Source organism: Cyprinus carpio, chromosome B1 (genome assembly GCF_018340385.1).
Source record: "Cyprinus carpio isolate SPL01 chromosome B1, ASM1834038v1, whole genome shotgun sequence".
Taxonomy (NCBI): Eukaryota; Metazoa; Chordata; class Actinopteri; order Cypriniformes; family Cyprinidae; genus Cyprinus; species Cyprinus carpio.
The window spans coordinates 25,087,941-25,109,950 of NC_056597.1; the positions used below are offsets into that span (position 1 = coordinate 25,087,941).

At 36.4% G+C, this 22,010-nt stretch overlaps 1 pseudogene; it reads right to left on the bottom strand.

The window, feature by feature from the left end:
- Positions 1-460: 460 nt before the first annotated feature.
- LOC109059943 lies at positions 461-20,216 on the bottom strand (annotated as a pseudogene).
- Between the last annotated feature and the right edge of the window lie 1,794 nt (positions 20,217-22,010).

Consider the following 22,010-nt stretch of genomic DNA (forward strand, 5'->3'; position numbering starts at 1 on the left):
ATGATAATTTGCAACTGTTGCCTTATTTTATGAAGTGTCTGATAATTGAAGCAAAATTTATCTAAAGATTTAATTATTTAAATATTGAAATTATCGTGAGGAATAACAAAAGCCAAGAAATATAACAATTAGTAATCATTAGAGTACAATAAAAAACATAAATTTTTTTTTTTATTTTTTTTTTTTTTATAATATTTTTGTGCAAAGTCTAGTATATTTTATTTTTGTTTGATGACATTTATTAACACCAAAATTGTGTTAATTTTCTGGCACCACATCGGCTAAGCGTTTTTGAGTACTTGCGTAGAGTCTGTTTTCCGACCTTGAGGTTTTTTTTTGACATTAAACGTATCTGGCACTGATGAACAAAGTTTTACAGTGATGACGAGACAGACAACAGTAATAATAATAACAATAACAATAATATTAATAATAACAATAAACAAACTATCCACCAAACCTTTAAAAAACAAACGAGTCTCATGCTGCGCTGTGAAAAACAAAAGTCCATCCGTCGAGTCCAATCAGACCCCCAGGGCCGGATTTACTTCTTATGGTGACACAGGCAAAACTAATTTTTGGGCCCCCCTTCCCTATTAATATAATATTATCAACCCAGAGAACAACAATTATATTTTGCCACTGATATGCATTGATATCTCTCATCTGTGTTCAGCAGCAGTGTCTACTAATAGCGAATCTGTAAGTTAAACTGCATCAAGATGCCATAAATTCACGGGGCGAGTGCATGTCTGTACTGTGACAGTGTGTTTTCCGTACATTAAAAAAAGGTGGAGAACATGGAAATTGTTTGTCATTTTTTAGCCTATTATTTGTTATATGTGACCTGGAGCACAAAAACTAGTCTCAAGCAGCACAGGTATTTTGTAGCAATAGCCAAACAATATATAGTATTTGTCAAAATTATCTTTTACGCCAAAAAATCATTATTTATTCACCTTTATTCAATCTCAATTTCCAAAAATTGACCCTTATGACTTTTATGTGGTCCAGGGTCACATTCGTCCTTCTTGGGTTTTGGTTCTTTTACTGTTTGTAGATATAGCACATGATATAAAAAAATATTATGGGTGTCTGGGCCTCCCTGGACGAGCCCGTGAGAATGTGTAAATCCGGCCCTGCCTCCTCCTATTGGTCAAACGAGCATCAATATGGCCTCCAGACGGCTTCCACCGACAGGCTGGTTGGCGAACTGCTGTGGCTTCCCTCGGCCTCCACCAGGACCTCGCTCTGATTGGGCAGCGAGGGGTGCAGGAGGGCGGAGCCTGTGGAGGCGTTGGTGCAGGGCGGTAAGATGCGCGGGGGCGAGCGCTCTCCTCCTCCTCCTCCGGCCGGCATCATGGAGACCTGGTAGGATCGGCGGGCGCTGCTGTAGTACAGGTGATACGGGGACGAGCCGGGCTGGAAGGGGCCGGCCTGAGCCTGCGAGGAGCCCGCGGGGTACGCCGGGGGGTAAGTACGTGTGATAGCGGCCCGCCGGGCTGCTCATGGCCGACATGCTGATGCCGATGGCGCTGGTGACGGGTTTGTGGGTGTGTATGTGAACGCTCCGGCCTCCCGGCGGGGGCACACGTGGGTCCGAGAAACGGCCGGTCTTGGGGCGAGGGCAGCGACGGGAAGGAACGCTCCAGACCCATGCGAGGGGTCAGTGAACGCCGTCAGATCTGGACCTGCAAGAACACAAAACACTCGAATGGTTATATTGTTTAAAAAACTCCTCCTTTGGAGGACATTTTAAAGGGTTAGTTCACCCAAAAATTTGGATTTAGACATTAATTAGTCACCCTCATGTCGTTCAGGAACATTTCAGTTGTTTTGCTGTCTATGCAGGGTCAGAGAGCTCTCGGGATTTCATCAAAAATATCGTAATTTGTGTTGTGAAGACGAATGAAGGTCTTACGGGTTTGGAATAAAATGAGGGTGAGTAATTAATAACAGAATTTTAATTTTTGGGTGAACTAACTCTTTAAAGACAGGCCCAAATGAGTTAGTAGTCGTCATTTAGTAAGAGTTCAAAGCTGAAAATGAATGTGGAGCAGCTCATATCATTTGATGAGAAATGTTTTGAGTTCATATTGAGATCTCTGAGTTCTGATTGTGAGATCTGAAACTTTAGAGGAGATGCGTGTGAGATTACTGGGGTCTTTTTGTCTGCAGTAACATCTCATTTTTGTGCAAAACAGGGATATAATTGTTAACTAAAAACTCAAAATATATATATAAATATTTTTTTTTTCTATGAAATAAAGCGGAAATAAAATTATATATATATATATATATATATATATATATATATATATATATATACTATATATATATATATATATATATATATATTGCATTTATATATGTATAAAGTTAAGCTTGTTTAACAAATAAACAAAATAATAAATAATAATTAAATTAATTATTTAGTTAAAATTAATAGTACAAAAACGCAAAAGCACAAATTTACTAGAATTTAAACTAAATAAGTAAAAAAAAAAATATATATATATACAAAACTATTATAATATATAAACAATACTAAAATAACACATTGCAAATTTTGGCCTAGAATGGAAATTTAATCTAATAGTGAACTTTGATTAGTTATATGTAATTATTAATTCTGTAAATTTATGGCATGCACTGTTCTTTTGCATGTTTATATCAGGAATACTGATTAGAGATCAACTAATGTTGTTTTCTAATATTAATAATTTCATAATTAATTAATCATACACTTAATTTTATTAAGAGTTTGATAACTGAAGCAATATTTATTTTAATTATTTAAATACTTATTTAATGTCAAAAAAAGAAGAAATAAAACACATAATCATTGGAGTACAAGAAGAAAAAAAAATAAGTATTGTTTTGGTTTATCAAAGCCCTCACAGAAAGTAGTAGGATGATTGTTGTCTGTGGCACGGAGGAACTCACAGTGTATAGCGCTGCGGGTGTGGGGGATGGTTGTTGTGGTGGTGTGAAGCTGTGGTGTAGATGGGACCCAGGTAAGGGTACGACTGCTCGTACGACCAGGATGGAGACGTCTGCATCTGCCGAGAATCTGAAACCAAAAACATTCATACTCAATAAATGGCTTATGACCACTCCGTTTCACTAGCAAATCCAAGAAATACACTCAGAAGTACAGAAATATTATTAATGGCTACTGAGAACAAACACACACCTGCACAAATACACATTTTATGCATTACAGTTTTTCCGTCCAGTGCAGTGTTGGTATCAGATGATAATATACTGCAATAAATGATTGCCATATTAATGCACTCACAAAGGCTGCCTTTATTTGATCAAAAATACAGTAAAATTGTGAAATATTATTACTATTTAAAACAGCTGTTTTCTATGTGAATATGTGTGAAAAAGTAATTTATTTCTGTGATGCGCAGCTGTATTTCCAGCATCATTACTCCAGTCTTCAGTGTCACATGATCTTCAGAAATCATTCAAATAGGATGATTTGCTGCTCAAGAAACATTTCTGATTATTATCAATGTTGAAAACAGTTGTGCTGCACAATATTTTTTTGTGGAAACTGAGATACATTTTATTTTTCAGGATTATTTAATGAACAGAAAGTTCAAAAGAACAGCGTTTATTCGTGATAGAAATCTTTTATCACATTATAAATGTCTTTACTGTCACTTTTGATCAGTTTAAGGTGTCCTTGCTGAATAAAAGTATTTATTTCTTTAAAACGCTTTTTGAATGGCAGGGTGCATACCAGTCAAAATCAGTAGAGTATTAAAAAAGGATCTCTAATAAAGACAAACACGAGGAGGATGATTAATGGTGTGGTGAGAGGAACAGGAGGAGGAGAAGACATTCTCTCAGTATGAGTCTCTCTCTCTCTCTCCCCGCGGTTTAATAAACGCTCGCCGATCGCCTGCAGACTTCCAGACAGAAGGGGAGGGAGAGCCATCAGAGAGGAAGCAAATTATGCACAGCAGCCAAAGAGTGTGCGGCCCGTTTCAAGTGCAGCCAGAGCGCGGCCCGCTGCCAGGCCCCCCAGAAACCCCCTCTTTTCCTGCCTCCCTCCCCAGGCTCAGGGCCTGTGATCTGGAGCAGGAGTCACACATGGCTGGGTGGGTGGCTGGAGGCAGATTCGGCATCCGGTGTGAGAGGGACTCATTTTTTACACACACACACACACACACACACACACACACACACACACACACACACACACACACACACACACACACACACACACACACACACACACACACACACACACACACACACACACACACACACACCAAATATAAGCTACATACAAATCAGTGCTGTTATTGTTAACTAATACTAAAACTATTAAAAATTAAAAATAAAAGATTTGAAATGAAGCTTAAAGCTTTACAAAAATATTAATAATAATAAAATAAAACAAATGAAATATTGTCTTGGCAACAGAAATAAAATAGATTTATGTTGATGTATTAAAATTACTAAAACTAATTAAATATTTAAAACTATTTATATTTTTTTTGTGTACATAATATATATGTGTGTACTGTGTATATTTATTATGTATATATAAATACACACACATGCATTTATATATATTTAAGAAAAAATGTTTTTATATTAAATATATTATATGAATATAAATAAATACATGTAAATGCATGTAAAATTTTCAAAATATATACTCTATGTGTGTCTTTATATATACGTACATTATAAATATACACAGTACACACACATATATTATATACACAAAAACTTTAATAATTAAAAAGCGTTTAATAATTGCCCAGCACTAATACATATAAATATATATAAAACATAAAAATGGTAAAACTTAAACTAAAATAAAAAAAGTAATATAAAAATAAAAACTAATTTAAAAAATGTAATAAAATTATATAATAAAATAAAAATATTAGCCGGAAAATGTCATAGTAACTGGAAATATTTTCATATATATATATATATATATATATATATATATATAAAAATGAAAAAAAAAAAAAAAAACATTAAAATGACGACAAACTAAAATTCAAATGAAAACTGAAATTGTAAAATTAAAATCTACATAAATAAAATGAAAGGTATATTAAAAAGTAAATAAAATAAAAGGATAATGTATGTGTGAACCTGTCTGTATGAATCTATATACACTATATTACAGTTATACAGTAGGTCTGTGTGTAAAACAGACTGATATTTAAATCTCCCTAACCTCTTTATCATATATTTAAATCTGTTTCTTTGAAGATGCATCATGCAGATTTGATTATTAAACTGATCATTGGCAGCTCCACTAAACGCCTTCTGTCATCCATGGAAAAATGAACAGCATACGGGTTATGAAAATAATAATTTCTAGATGGGAAGTGAGAAGTGCTGACTTGGGAATGTGTTCCTGTAATGACTGGAAACACGTCTTTTAGAAGTGGCTCTGAAATCATTTTCCTGAGAAGAATTCATTGCGATCCTCTGAGGTTCGATTTGTGGGAATGATCAAAGTTGTGAATGCTGTTACCAAAGTCTCAGTTATCAGACAGCAGACTTTCCAGTTCCATTCACTCCCATTCATTCAGTTTCGGAAAACTACTGGGAAAAATCAAAGCATCTGAGGACATTCGAGAAGTTTGGCTGAGAGTTTGTTAATGTCACATTGTTTTAGTGATGTGAGACCAAAAAAAAAAAAAAAACTATAGAAGTTCCCGTTACACCAAAAGTTTCCAAATGAATAGTATTAATATATATCAGAATAAAAAGCTTACACTAAACTAAAATTATACATGTAACTGAAAAAAATATAAACTATAGCTAAAACTGAAATGAAAATAAAATTAAATAGTTATAAATTAAATAGTTATACTAATAAAAAGCACATAAAGATACTAAAATAATTTAATTAAAATATAATAAAAAATTTTTGTGTCCCTGCAGCACAAAAGCAGTCATAAGTAGCACAGGTATATTTGTAGTAATAGCCAAAAATACATCGTATGGGTCAAAATTATCAATTTTTCTTTTATGCCAAAACTCATTAGGATATTAAGTAAAGATCATGTTCCATGAAGATGTTTTGTAAATCTCCTACTGTAAATATATCAAAACTTAATTTTTGATTAGTAATATGCATTGCTAAGAAACTTCATTTGAACAACTTTAAAGATGATTTTCTCAATATTTAGATTTTTTTGCACCCTCAGATTCCAGATTTTCAAATAGTTGTATCTCAGACAAAGACTGTCCTCCTAACAAACCATACATCAATGGAAAGATTATATATTCAGCTTTCATATAATGAGACTATGACTGGTTTTGTGCTCCAGGGTCACATATAAGCAGAAGCTAAAATTAGAAATTTTAAAGCACTAAAAAAAGAAAAATGAGCACATAAAAATACTACCAAACTTTCCTAATCTAAGCACACTTTAGGTCGAGCGACAAAAGCAGATGCACATTTAAATAAATGCACATCCTCAATTCTGCACACTGCAGATCTCGTCCGAACACGCCGGCACGCTAACACATCGGGCCCAAGCGAGCAGCTGCTTCTGATCTCCATGGTATGAAAAGAGAGAAGTAGCAAAGGAGAGAGGAAAAAGAGTGCTCTTGACAGTGACTTAATAAACGGTTTCCGCTGGTCGTAATCCCGCTGCTATTTCTGGCCGGCAGGAAACATGCAGTCCAGCCCTGTGCAGGCCTTTCATCACTCCATCATCAGTTCGTCCGATGTTTCTTAGAAAATTCCTTTGCGGAAATCAAAACGGTCACCAGTGAGTCACTAGTTGTCACGCAGAGCTGTAAAATGATTTTTAAATGCACACTTTGGTGATTTAGGAAGACTGGTACCAGCACTAACATCACTTTGGTTTAAAAACTGTTTGTTTCTTTTAAATGGCCTTATTTCCATGAATAAAATCAAACAGCGCTAGATTTGGTTGCACTTTGAATGAGGGATTTTCACACAAGCCTGCTTCCTGTCAAACACGTCTCACTTCCTCTTTTCTGTGTTCTGCTTCCTCCTCGTTACGCATTTGCAAGGTGTTCGTCTTTCTGTCGTTCTCTCTCTCACACACCTTTCTCCCATCTGCACCCATGAAGGGGAAGAGAAACTGAGAGGATCTGAGTATTTCGGAGCGGGAGGTCTGTGTTTACAGTTTGGGAAATGTTTTAAACAACGCATGAAAAGCAGAAGTGCTGCTGAGGCCAAACTTAGAGCTGTAATCAGTCGATTTCTCAGAAGATGGCTCTTAATATATACACTACTGTTCTAAAGACTGAAAGAAATTATTGCTTTTGTTCATCAAGGATGCATTAAACTGATTAAAAGTGACAGTAAAGACATTTATAATGTTACAAAAGATTTCTGTTTCAAATAAACGCTGTTCTTTTGAACTTTCTATTCATCTGTGAATCCTGAAAAATAAAATGTATCAAGGTTTCCACAAAAATATTGTGCAGCACAACTATTTTCAACATTGATAATAATCAGAAATGTTTCTTGAGCAGCAAATCATCATATCAGAATGATTTCTGAAGATCATGTGACACTGAAGACTGCAGTAATGATGCTGAAATTTCAGATTAGATCACAGAAATAAATTTCATTTAACTATATATTCACATAGAAAACAGCTATTTAAAAATCACAATAATATGTACTATTTTCCCTGTGTTTTTCATTAAATAAAATGCAGCCTTAGTGAGCAGAAGAGACTTCTTTCAAAAACACTGCACTCCATCTGGTTTTGGCTGTTTTCAATGCGAAATACTCATTGTGTGTGAATGCCGCTTATTAATAACTGAAAGCATAATCAAATTACCAGAAATATTTAATAAATGAATATGCTTCACACAAGGCATCACACTTCTGAATGGCATAAATCTGCAGGATTAATGCATATGCTGTAATGCTCAAGTGTTCCGACTGTGTGAAACAATACTGCACTGCTTTAATTGAAGCAAACGTAATTCAAACGTTCTTCTGTACAAATGTTTAAGTCGGGCTTCTCTGTAGTATGAAACAAAAGAAATGATGAAAGAGCAAAGACACATTTGGGGCCCCCACGAGGCTTTTGCTGATTGTAAACTTTCCCTTCTACTGCATGTGTGTGTGTGTGTGTGGCGGCACGCTCTGGCATGCTTGTCTAAGCTCCAATCAAAGAAGGCCTTGTTCGCTGTATTTGTTATGTCTGAACGTCCGATGATGTGTGATGTGTCCCCACTTCCCCCCGTCACCTGCCAGGAACAAGCAGAACCAAAAACAACATGCCACACACACACACACACACACACACACACACACACACACACACACACACACACACACACACACACACACACACACACACTTCCTTCACTATCCCTGAACTATTACACACTAACGCAAAAGCACAGCATGAGTGGTTTGCAGGGAAATTCTGATTTGATTTAATGAAATGTTCCTTATTCCAGCAAATCAATTAATATGATTTTTAAAACTGACTCTAATGAGGTCAGTGATGCCTAGAAATTATCTATAGATGGATTATGAGGGTTTGAAAGACATATGAAACGAAATTAATAGAAACAAATAGAAAATGAAATGAAGAGAAGCTACTAAATGAACACAAAACAAAACCAATAGAATAGTTGGGTTTCCCAAACAGGTTTCTGAGAGAACTATAGAAAGTTTTCTATTTTCTATTTGTTTCCTTTTTCTAATTTTTGATTTATGTTCATTTCTTATTTATATTCGCACTTATATAAAATGTTCTTAGATTTTAGTAAATAAAGTAAATAAAATAAAAGAGATAAATAAAAGAAAAGAAATAAAACTTTCCCAAAAATTTAAAAAAGTTTGGGAATCCCTGGAATAGAAATAAATGTAACTGAAGAACACAATCAAACAGAAATTAAAGGTCTATACCTTTAATAAAGATTCTAATGAGTCTTTAGTAAAATCCTCTACATTAGAATAGAATAGAATAGAATAGAATAGAATAGAATAGTCTGCCCTCAGTAGAAGAGTAGAAAGAATAGTATAGTAGTGAAATGCTATAAATTAGAATAAATTAGTAACGAATATGAATAGAACTAACAAACAGGTCTGCCCACAGGATAAGAGTAGAATATAGAACAGAATAAGACAAAACAGAAGGGAATAGAATGGAACTGAATAGAACTGAATAGAATTGACAAACGTCCTTATTAGAAGAGTAGAACAGAACAGAATAGAAGACAGACAGAACAGCGGAACATAATTTAATAGAATGGAACTGAATAGAACTAACAAATGGCTCTGCCCACAGCAGAAGAGTAGAATATAGAATAGAACAGGACAGAACTACTAAACCGAATGGAATACAATGGAATTGAATACAATTAACAATTAGCTCTGCCCTCAGTAGAAAAGTAGAATATAGAATAGAATAGGACAAAACAGAAGGGAATATAATAGAATTGAATAGAACTGAACAATATTGACAATCAGGTCTTCCCTCAGTAGAAGAGTAGAATATAGAACAGAATAAGACAAAACCGAAGAGAATAGAATGGAAGTGAATAGAACGGAATAGAATCAACAAACAAGTCTGCCCTCAGTGGAAGAGTAGAATATAGAACAGAATAGGACAGAAAAAACAGAACAGAATGGAGTTTAATAGAATAACAAACAGGTCTTCCTTTAGTAGAAGAGTAGAATAGAATAGGACAGAAGGGAATTGAATAGAGCTAACAAACAGCTCTGCCCTCGAGTTGCTCTGTGATGTAGATGTGCGTGAGGTACAGAGGTTTTGCCGTCTAACTCACCGGAAATCTGGCTGTGGGCGGAGCTGCTGAAGGGGGGCGTGTTGAGGGTGGGGCGGGGGTTGTGGGCGGGGCCATGGTGTGGACTGCACCGCATGGCACTTCGCCGCAACTGTTCAGAGAAAGCTAACGCGCCTGGCTTTACTGCTTCATCCGGCTTCTGTCGGTGGCCTGGACACACACACACACACACACACACACACACACACACACACACACAGAACGGAGATGAAAGAGAACGATTTAGTTACTGACTGTCCATTAAACACAATCAAAGTCACTTAAAAACACACACCACACACAACATGTACACCATGATCTGACCACACACACACTTCTGTACATCTCACATGCTACTAATGATGCTGACTGAGCGTGGCATTGCTCCAGTAGGGGGCGCTGTGGTGTCTGATGTGTGTGTGAGTGGGTGAGGGCGCTTCTGACCTCACACATAGAGCACGGTGGGATTAATGATCACAGGCGATGAGAGAGGAAAGAGGCAAACGGAAAAAAGACGCGGTCGCAGCTGTGTGAAAAACATCAGCCGCACTCATCCGCGCAGGCGCCTGCGCACGCGAGGAAAGGAAGTCCTGCTGAAACCAGAGAGCGTGTCTGAGCGCTTTGAAGACGAGGCCAGCGCATCCCGCCAGACAGACCCAGAATATGTGGGGTGGCGCCGTCCGACGGATTCCCGACCGGAATAACGGACCAACGGGGAATAGAGCCGCCACAGCCACCAACACGAGAGCACAGCGTGATACACACTCATATAAAGACATGCTATTAAAACACACACTGTACACTAGTCTGACCACTGCGATACAGAGACATACTAATACAAATAATTTGTGGAAAGATAACTCAATATTAATGCCATTCCTGGTACTTTAATAAAAATACACTTAATAATAATAAAAATAATAATAATTGATTTAATGCATGTTATATATATATTTTTTATTTTTAAAGGAACTGATATAATTATTAAATTATTATTATTAAAAATTAAATTACTAATAAGTAGAAGTAATACTTCTACTACTACTAATAATAATGTAATATACCAAAGTCAAGTTAAAATAAACTATAAATAATAATAATAATAAAAATTATTATAACAATGAAAATCTCAAGACACAATATATATTATAAATTATTATTAAAACTTAATAATATAATTAAAAGATAATAAAATTCAGTGTTTTGACTGTCAATATTAATATTAGTCATGTCTTTTTCCTGTTTCAGTTGTCATTTTTAAAGTATTCTTTTAAATAAAAACATTCTACTAACAAAAATTAACACGGGTTTTCTTTACCATACCTTGAATACCGTCTAAAAATATGGTAAAAACATTCAGTACCATAGTATTCGCGTCAGATACCATCACTATACTATGTACTGGCTTGTAAGTGGCATAAAAAGTTTCCTGTGAACCAGCATACTAATCATACTCAAATCTCACCCGTTACTCGACAAACTGACTGAAATCACAGAAGAGACAAAACGAAACCCATCCTGGCCACCAACAGCCAAACCACATCAAACACAAACACGAGCACCACTTTAATTCGCTGTTTTACACTGATAATAGGACAGTGATAACGAACATAACAGTAAAAACACAAGTTGGCAGTACATATATAACATGTATCACCTCAAAAAGTGTGTGTGTGTGTGAATATGTACTATTTTATATTTTTATTTATATGTAAAAACATATATTGCATGTATGGTAACTCACGTCGTGGTTCTCGGGGTCCGTCCACAGTGATCTTTATGGCTCTCTGATACGTGGCCACCTGGGGAGGGTTTGTGAAGACGGTGATGGTGAGAGTGAAACTCTTGCCTGAAAAACACAGACAAACAGATCAGAAATTCAGCATTTGCAGAATATATTTAGCATGTGTTCACAGGATATATTTTATTAGCAGCTACAAGTGAGATGTACATATTTAAAGGAGTGTAAGACTGTAAAACACAGTAAGCGAGACGAGACTGAGCGTGTGTATTTCTGGATGAAGACATCATGGCTGATCTGTCTGATGGACACGTCACGATAAAAACCCCACGATCAGACAGAGGGGGGTTTTTAGTGTCGTTTTTTTTGTGCTTAAACAGAGACAGAGTTCAGAGAGCACAGCAGAGACACGGGCCAAACAGAGCATCATGTGACCTCATCCCCAAATAAACAGAGGACACATGGACGATCTCGAATTGAGAGAGAGGGTCAGAAATAATGCAGTGAGATATTGAGAGGAGCCGCGGCACAAAGATGGACAGATTTCACACGCAATAATATACATGCTTACAAATAAAAACAACTAAGAAAGGTGAAAGTCATAAAATAAACCAAGATTGCATTTCACCCCAAAGTCAAAAGAAAAAGATATGAAAGTAATTATTTAGGACTTTTAGGATCGTTTGCAACTGACATTATTTTCATGACAGTTAAACACATTTCACAGCCAAATTATCACCACTTTAATGCAAAAAGTCTTATACTGTATACTGTGATGCCAAAAAACATGCAAAAAAATAAATAAATAAAGTAAAAAAATAACTAAACCAAGCATACACATTATTGGCTGACATTTTTAAATACTACTTTTTTATGCTTGTGATTTCATTACTTAAAAAACAATGATTTAAATAAAATTATTATAAATCAAAGTAATAAACATCAGGACACATGAAACATCATAAAGCGTGCTTAAACTAGCTTCATTTTATTTGATGTAAAATAAAATTCTTTTTTTTCTTTTGATTTTGAACTCCATAGAAAACCATCTATATTATGGTCAGCAATTTGATTTATGATTTATTAGAAGAACCATTCAAAAGTTTGTGGTCATTGATAGTTATTCATGTTTTTGACTCATCAAGGCAGCATTTATCAAAAATACAATAGAAATTGTTAAATATTATTATGATTTTAAACTGCTGTTTTCTATGTGAATATATGTTAAAATGTAATTATTCGCTGTGATCAAAGCTGTATTTTCAGCATCATTACTCCAGTCTTCAGTGTCACATGATCTTCAGAAATCATTCTAATATGATGATTTGCTGCTCAAGAAACATTTCTGATTATTATCAATGTTGAAAACAGTTGTGCTGCCCAGTATTTTTTTGTGGAAACCCTGATGCATTTAATTTTTTTAGGATTCTTTGATGAATAGAAAGTTCAAAATCTTTTGTAACATTATAAATGTCTTTAACTGTCATTTTTGGTCAATTTAATGCATCATTGCAGAATAAAGGTATTTTTATCCTAAAAAAAATGTGCATCACAAACACATTCAATTTGATTGTTTAACGTTTCTGGATAATTGTCATTTGGTTGTCACTGTCGCCAAATTAGGTGAAACAAATCCTCAACATAGAGCCCCTAAAGAGTCTTACAAAATAAAATAGCTTTAAAAACACAGACCGCCCTAAAAGTCAGTGTTTATATCAATTCACTCTGGCTGCTCTTGCTATGACTCAACAAACTCATTCAAACGCTAATGAGATGCATGATTTCATAATGAGCTGTTTCTCATGTTTTGACTGACATTATGAGGCGAGGCGTGCACATATGCCAAACCACACAAACCGGATTTGACTAGGATTATGGGAGCTGTACCCACAATTCCTGATGCCTTCACCTGTCAGTCATCGCTATGACGATGGGATGGACCCCAGGGAGGTGACCGCTTGCATGCCAACAGTGGGTTTGAGTTACACGGCGCTAACGGGCCCAAGCTCGCCAGCCAATGCAAGGTACAGTTACACGCACACGCGCAGCTCGCTATTCAGCCAGAAAATAGAGCTGGGAAAAACTCCAAGCTGTTCCCCAAAATCTGACAAACTACGAGGCCTGACCACACACATATGCACAGATGTGCGGCGCACACACAAACACGGGCCGCGCCAAGGATCAGCGCTCGACTGCGATGCCAGGTGCTATTCTGAGCGCAGTCGCTGTGACAACACCGATCCACTTCTGTCTGCAATGATCTCACACACACACCCATCACATCCAGGAAAACACACTTATAACACTGTAACACTGAGCTAACACTCTGCTTTTACAACTAAACGTTCAGAGTAACCAGTTTATAGAAAAGTACCATGATATTTTGCATGTAAAAATCATGTAAAATCATGGTAGTACCATGGCACTTTTTTGTAAGTGTAAAAGTATAGCCTAATAAATCATCAGTACCATGATATGTGTATAAAGGTACCATGGTTTTACATTGATTTTAATAACTCACTTATTGCAAAAAAAAATTTTACTTGTACATATGGATATGGTAAATATCATATCATGATATATGAATACGTTAATCATTTAGTACCATGGTATGTGTTAAATAACAGCTATACTGTTTTTTTTTTTAAGTATGAAATATAGTGAATTATACTAAAATTCATGAACCATGGTACTTATCCAAAAACATGGCATTACTGTGGTACTTTTTTATGCAAGTGAACATGGCAACACAGTAATACCTCACGTACAAAACATACTTACATGTTTTTTTTTTGGACATGATGCCATGGTATTTCTATTTACCAACAAAGTAGCAACTGTCTGATACCATGGTACTGCCACAAAGTTCCTTGGAGGATCATTTAAATACCATAGCAAATCGCTTTAACAAAATCACTCATGTTTTTTTTGGTGCCATGGTATTAGCATGGTGTTAAATGTTATTTTGAGTACCACGTAAATACCATAGTGCATGTCAATATCATCTGATACCATGGTACTTCCACATGTATATGACTGGTTTTTATACATTTACATTACCCTGGTATACAGTACATGGCAATAATAGTACTATTTTGTATATGAATTCTCAAGAAATATAAATGCAAAACACTGACTCATCTGTTCCTGTCTAACACACTCATGACAAAACCTTCTGCATTAGCACACACACACACACACACACACACACACACACACACGTACACAGTGACTGTGGTTCAGTGGTTTAGCGTCTGGATGGGAGACGTTCTGTCTGAGAGGCTCAGTGGCCAAACAGGGAGGAAGTGCAGAGCGTTTCTCAAGGGGACGTCCCTACATAGTGTGTGTGTGCGCGTGTGTGTTGTGGGGGAATTTGTTTATAATTTGTTTATATGTGTCTGTTTTGTAGAGCACTTGTACGGTGTGTGGTTTGTGCATGGGCAAGTCAAACTCACAAGCAAGCCTCACAAAGCAAGAAACTATAAATGTGTGCATACAAATGTGCCTGAAGATATCAAGTGACTCACAATGCTGCGAAAACAAAGATGTATGGACAAAAAGCCACACAGATACAGTCTTTGTTGTCTTATCTACTCGTCTGAATAATACAGAGTAGCAACATTAGTTACATTTCTCCCTTACTTAACATGCTCTTGCTGTTTTTTCTTGATCCGCACTCTTTTCCGGCACTAAACCTAATCACTTCCATCGTAGCAGGCCGCAGCTGCTCTTGGTGCTCTCAAACATCGCGTTGCTCAGATAAACAACAGTCTGTGAGCATATCTGAAATGCACTGAAAAGCAAGACTTTCATGCAGTAAAATGGACAAATATGTTTTGTTTAACAATCTCGACTAAACATTTATGCTTTTCTTTGTACACAAACCCAGTTTCCATTTTCAATGCATGCATTTTGTGATCAAACCACGCAAGCACACCTGTTGCAAACATCGACTTTGTTGCCTCTATTATGCTGTGTTCAAATGATGACGCAGACAAAAGAGAGCAGGACAAAGGAGTGTGTATGCATCCGTATATTTATCGCAGGCCCGGACATGTAGGTTAAAAGCTATGGTGTTAGCGTTGAGGGCTATATCAGCGAAATCACGTCGGGCCTTGAATAGAGCCCTGAGGGACCCCTCGTTTTCCCAGAAGCCAGTCATTCTGTTGACTAACTACTCTGTCATTATAGAAGCTGGACGATTCATACATCACAAATACAGTAAGAAGTCACTCCTCATTTTCTCACTAGTCACATTTTGGTTGCTTTAAATATCTAAAATACAAGCCACAAAAATCGCTCTGTGACCACAGCAGTTCAACAATCAGACGGTAGCACAAAGGACTGGATGACTAGCAAGTGTATATAAAGCGTTGTGATTTAAATAGATAAGATCTGCAGTATTTGACTGCACTGGCCACGTGCCACAGGAAGTGAAAGCGACAGGTAACAGTCTGCACTGAGGTGTGTGAGTTCTATATCAAAACACACATGAACACACACATTTAACCAAGCATGTACACGAGAATGGAATTGAATTATATTTTTTATGTCTCGGTTGTGTGTCTACAACAACTGTTTCCTTCTCAAACATGTGTATGTCTAGGTGAGGAGCAAATCTGTTATTTTTTTAAGCAGTATATGCATGCATTTTACCTCTTCCGCTCCGGCCAACGAAACGCAGGTCATTAAAACGAGCCACTTGATTCTTGATGGCAGCTGTGGCATTGCGGAGTTCGGCAGAGTAATTCTCATCATTGCCGGCCATCACTGTGACCAAAGTGCCATCAGGGATGTCACCGAGGGCAACCACCTGTCAACCAATGAATAAAGAAGATATGTAAGAAACGTTTAAACCTTTGTCAAAACTGCATTTTAAAAACAAATCAGTTATCACACTCCCCCACAATGATAAAAGTAGGACGAATAATGAAGAAGGCGAAAACGAACAAAAAAACATAATATTAATAATATAATAAAAACCATTAATTTAATATATATATATAATTTTTTTAAAAGAAGTTTTTATACTCACTAACACTGCATTTATTTGCTCAATTATACAACGTTTTTAAAAAACTGTTTTCTATGCGAATATATTGTAAAATGTAATTTATTGCTGTGATCAGAGCTAAATTTTCCGCATCATTACTTCAACTACTATTTTTTATTTATTTATGCATCTACGTATTTGTTTGCTTATTTTTAACAATCTTACTGAGCCCAAACTATTGAACACTAATGTGCACATACTATTATTAGACTTAAAAGATCTTATTAATTACTTAATAAGCAGAAGGTGAAAACGAATACCAAACAACATTAAAATCCTCTTTACAGTCCTGTGCAATATCTCCACATCTAAACTAAATGAGAAGGTTATTTGCATATTAACTGTAAATGTCAGCACATTCTTCAGCTCTTTGTTTCAGAGCACACACATGCCTCACAGCACTACGCTCTAGTTTTGGCAAGACTGGGTGGTTCGCATTTTTACCGTCGTTTGCCAAATGCGGAAGATGTTGATGATGAAAGTTGTTGCGGTCACCCGTGACAACAGGAGATTAACAACAATTACTGACGCTTCCCGCCAAATCATTAGTTTAATTAAGGATGTGCATTAAAAAAAGGCCAATGTCAGATTGTAAGATTTTAAAACGTCCTCGAGCCTGAGAAAAAAAAAAGCATGCATAGTTCCTCATATTGCACAATATTATTAAACCAAGATGTCATTCACAGATACCAGCGGTCTGCGGTGAGGTACCTTGAAGGCAATGGGCAGCGTCTTGTTGCAGCGCCAGTGTGTTGGCAGGATGGAGCAGAGGAAGTTGGGGCTGTCGGTGCGCACCAGCTCTCCTGGGTGGTCGGAAAGCACCTCCACCATGCTTCGGTCAGCCATGCGCAGTTTGCCTATCAGGGTGCCGCTGCTCTCCTGAGCCCCCAGGGGCAACCCCTCATTCATCTTCCCCGAGCTCAGGGTGGTCGAGGGAGGCGTGAAGCGTCGCCCAGGCGCAGGTTCTGAAACACAAACATGCATCAGGCCTTTCACTCAACTCGACAGAAAATGTAAGAAGTCCACAATTTTGCAAAAATGTTTAAAAAAATGTTGAGTTACAGGTCTAAAATGAGATTAAATAAGCAACAGTTAATGCTATTGATATGCACACCTGTTACCACACTTCTATATTAGTGCACCAAGGGTTGCCTTGCTTGCCACTGTATTACTACGCAAAATAATTTCTAGTAAAATGAATAATTATTTATTAAGCACTGGTATCTTGTAGCAGCCCTTCAGTGATTTTACTTTGAGTTAGGCCAAAAAAAAACACTATAGTAAAATCACTGTAATGCATGGTCACAATAAGAACAACTAAAAAAAAGTCACTTTCGTTAATTAAGTAAATCTCAGATGTTGGATTTCTCAGCACTGTATTACTAGGCAAAATAATAATTTCTAGTAAAATCATTTATTTATTAAACACTGGTGTCTTAAAAGCACTAAGACACTTTTGGACTCCTATTACAGTAATTTTACTTTGACCTGGGCCACTAAAACACTATTTAAACATAGTAAAATAAACATAATGCATGGCTTCCCTTATTTACATCCTTTAACTCCATTGTTACTTTACTGCACAATATGTCGTCATCTGCAGCTGTGCTCAGTGTAAGCTTCTTGTAGTTTAGTTTTTGTCATGCACAAAGTACTACATTTTTAAAAACTTTTTCCAAGCAGCTTCTGGTGCCGTTAAAAGCATTAAAACAGTCAGACAGTGCCGTGGCCCGCAGTCATTCGGCCAACCACAATCAATGCCACATGAGTGCAGTTACACACATTACAGCGCCGCGCACAGAGAGCCACTGCACTCTCTCCAAACCCACCGCCCAATATAAACAGACCCAGTCGCTACATCAGGCTAAAACTGGAGTTTGATGATGGGGTGAGTGAGATGAGGTGTAGAAAACACACATTTGCATCCGCAGACAGAACAGCACACATTCCGGAAGCCATACACTTACACACATAGTCCCAGACATATGAGAATTTAAAAACCATGACAATGCCAAAAGACTTATTCTTACGGCACAGTTCGTGGGATGAAAACTAGACTTTTAAATAATTTCTTCTTTTGTTCTAAAAACACTTCTGTCAAGCTCTAAAAAAATGTAACTTTATATTTAAATTGGTTTTATATATGTTCTACACACTTTCGGATTTTATGAAAGTTTTCATAATCTAATCAATGCTCAATCATATTTTTCATATTAAAAATATTTTTCATACATAAATATCAAGATGATCCCATTTGTCCTTATTATGAATATAAAAAGGTCAAAATGCAATATTAAGAATAAAGGAAAAAATGCAATATTAAAAAAAAAGACTGATAGTCACGAGGGTGTGTGCAGGCCACCTCTGTTTTTTTTCTTATTTTTTTTTGCTTTTTTTCTCACCTGATTTCCGTCACTCCATCTGATTCACTTGGCATTTTTTTAAATATCGATGACATTTTTCCTTCATTTTTGGGACAGTTAACACTACTTAATCTCTGATTATAAATATCAAAATGACATTTAAAAGCTTCATCATGGAAAACGTACATCTGATACAATAAAGTCAAACATTTTAATGCATTTTTAGATCAGCTTATTTGATTTGCCTCTCATATTTAGTCTTATTTTGAATATCTTTCTTTTTTATAACTCATATTTAATTACTTATTCATAAACGTATTGCTTTTTGTTCATTTTGCCGACTGACTTCTAATTTTAATGCAATGCTATTTTGTTTGAAAATACTACCTGCTTAATCCTTTTGCCTTCTTATATTATTCTAATTATTTTAAACTGGTTTGGCGATATAACTAGAGATTTAGTCGTGCCAAATAAAGCGAAGTGAACTGAAGTTGAGAGAGAGAGAGAATCTGCAGTGTTTTTGATCGGGAATGTCACATTAACAGCACGATTTCGCTTAAGGTTAAAGCTTTCGGTGATTATTAACTGCTATGAACATTCAGACATCATTAAACGTGACGCGTAAAAATAGACTCGCCAAACCGCCGTTACGCAGAGCTGAGAAACGCTCTTACCGTATTTGGCGTCCCAAAGAAAAACCATTTGGTATCTTTTGAACACCCTCTCAGTCAGGATCAGGATCCAGGGCTCCAGACGAGCAGCTGATCAGACGGATCAAGGGCACGAGCTCAAGAGAAACGTGGAAAGTTTGCGCGCCTTACGATCCGTTTGGTGAGGTGCACACCGTGCCGTTCAGTCTGAACCGAACTCAAGACAGTTTATGGTGACGCTGTTGCTCTTTCAGCAGGTGCCATCAAGAGAGGATGATCTTGCGCTCGCGTATCCTTTAGAAAGTGTGCGTAAAGTTGCGCACCGTGCAAACCGCGCACCTGACGCCAGCGCTTTCGCTTTCAGTCTTTAACTGTATAACAAGTACCTGCACTCAGTTCTTTAACACTGTATAAAGCTGTTTAAAGAGAGAGTGTTCTTCCAAAATCCAGGACGGCGCTCGCAGTGGAAAGGATGATGCGTTGTGAATGAATCTCTCGGCAGCGACGCGCTTTTACTGGCAATGGGCAGCGCAGGAACGCCAGCCAGGAGAGCTCATTTGCATAGTCCTTCCCCCCCGAACGTTCTAATTGGTTAGCGATGACAGACCTCAACAGGCTCGACCAATCAGAAGACGGTCCGAACCGGGGGAAAAAGTGGATCTGAGCAGTCAATGGAATTCCTCGCGCGCTCGCGTCAAATGCTTCACTGCTGAATTGTTTGGATTTAAGTTACTTATCAAATGGCAGCTAAAATGTAGGCTAAACAAAAGCAAAAACTGTTTGTTTAAATATATTATAATCTAATATATTATTTTAAGAAATCATATACATGTTTAAAAGTATAATGTACACATATATTAGATGGTAAAAAAAGAAAAAGTTTGTTTTGTACAAGATGTTGTTTTTATTTTATCAGAAGGAACATGATATCAGCAGAACATCACGCTGTTCGCCAGGAAACTAATGTGATGCTAGTAAATCATGCAAACAAAACTTTTATTATAGGAACATCAAAAAAAAAAAAAAAAAAAAAAAAATTGCTGAAAAATCCAGTCTAAAAAAAAAGAAGAAGAAAAAAAAAACCTTCAAAAAATGTAAAGAACAAAAAGCAAGAAATATGAATTCCAGGCAAAATAGCCAGGGGACAAAAAGAAAAGTTTAGAGGTTTTTTTTCCCCTAAAAAGAATGAAGAAGAAAAAAAATAAAAAAGTCGCACACAAAAGGGGATAAGTAAAAGAAATCCTGTCTGATCGGAAAACCGACTTGGTGATGATCTAATCTGTGTTTTGTAGCCAAAAGGGGGCAGCAGACGATCTACACGCGCTACATGGAGTCTGTTAGATCCTCGCGCTGGATGCATGACGTGGAAATCGCAAGCATCAGAAATGTTTCGTCATCTTTCAGTAAAATGAACAGAATGTGCATTCATCTGAGAGCGCATGCCTTCACAAAGCACTGCCAATTCTTTAAAGAGAGCGCAGTACTGAGACGAGTATAATAATGAATTATAAATAATAATAGCTCGACACCTTGTTTTAAGAAATGCACTTTTCCAGTTCAGAATAGTTCATGCTCCGAATAAACACGGGATGGGAAGCGTACATACAGAAGAAGAACAAGTCTGGCGGATTACAGGAAATGTGAATACTGCAGTCAGTCACGTTTGAGGCCAAATCCACTTCTACATCTAACATTTTCAGTAAATACTTACCTGCATGCATGTGTTTTATGAAAGAACGTTCAATTTAAATAGAAGATGCAACATCTGATGGACTCTTCTTAAAAAACTAAATTATGTAATCTGTAAAGCTGCGAATGTTGTAGATTCACAAGATAAAGTTGCATTAGTCATATCAAACTGTGCAGTCGTTCATAACAATAACAGAGAACTAAGAGACCTTGTTCTGCTCCGGATACAGGGCCTGATTCATGTGTTCAAATGTAAAGAGCTGCACTTTGAGATGCGTGTTATTCACGTCTCATCTTCCTTGTTGTCTTTACTGAACATGAAACACAAAACAAAAAATGCAAATCCTGATATCAGTCATACTAATGAAAATCGCAGCCGCTGTACAAATCATCCGTTCATTACACAAAGCATACTCGAGTCAGTCTTTTTATTTCAGCTCTGAAATGAATCTTATTGTAAACAAATATGATGCATTTCAGTTAATCTGACAATAAAGAGGCTTCTCGTGTGTTTAAATCTTAAAACATCCACGTAGAGTGATTTTTAGTGAAGAACAAGAAAGACATGTTCATAAAAACTAACTATTATTTAGTTTGTAACTAAGTAATATAAAACAATTATAATAATTTTGGCTATATATTAAAAATATAAAAATATATTATATAGCCTAAATACAGTACATCATATTAGATCAGTAATCATATAATTATTTTTAATATTATTTATATAT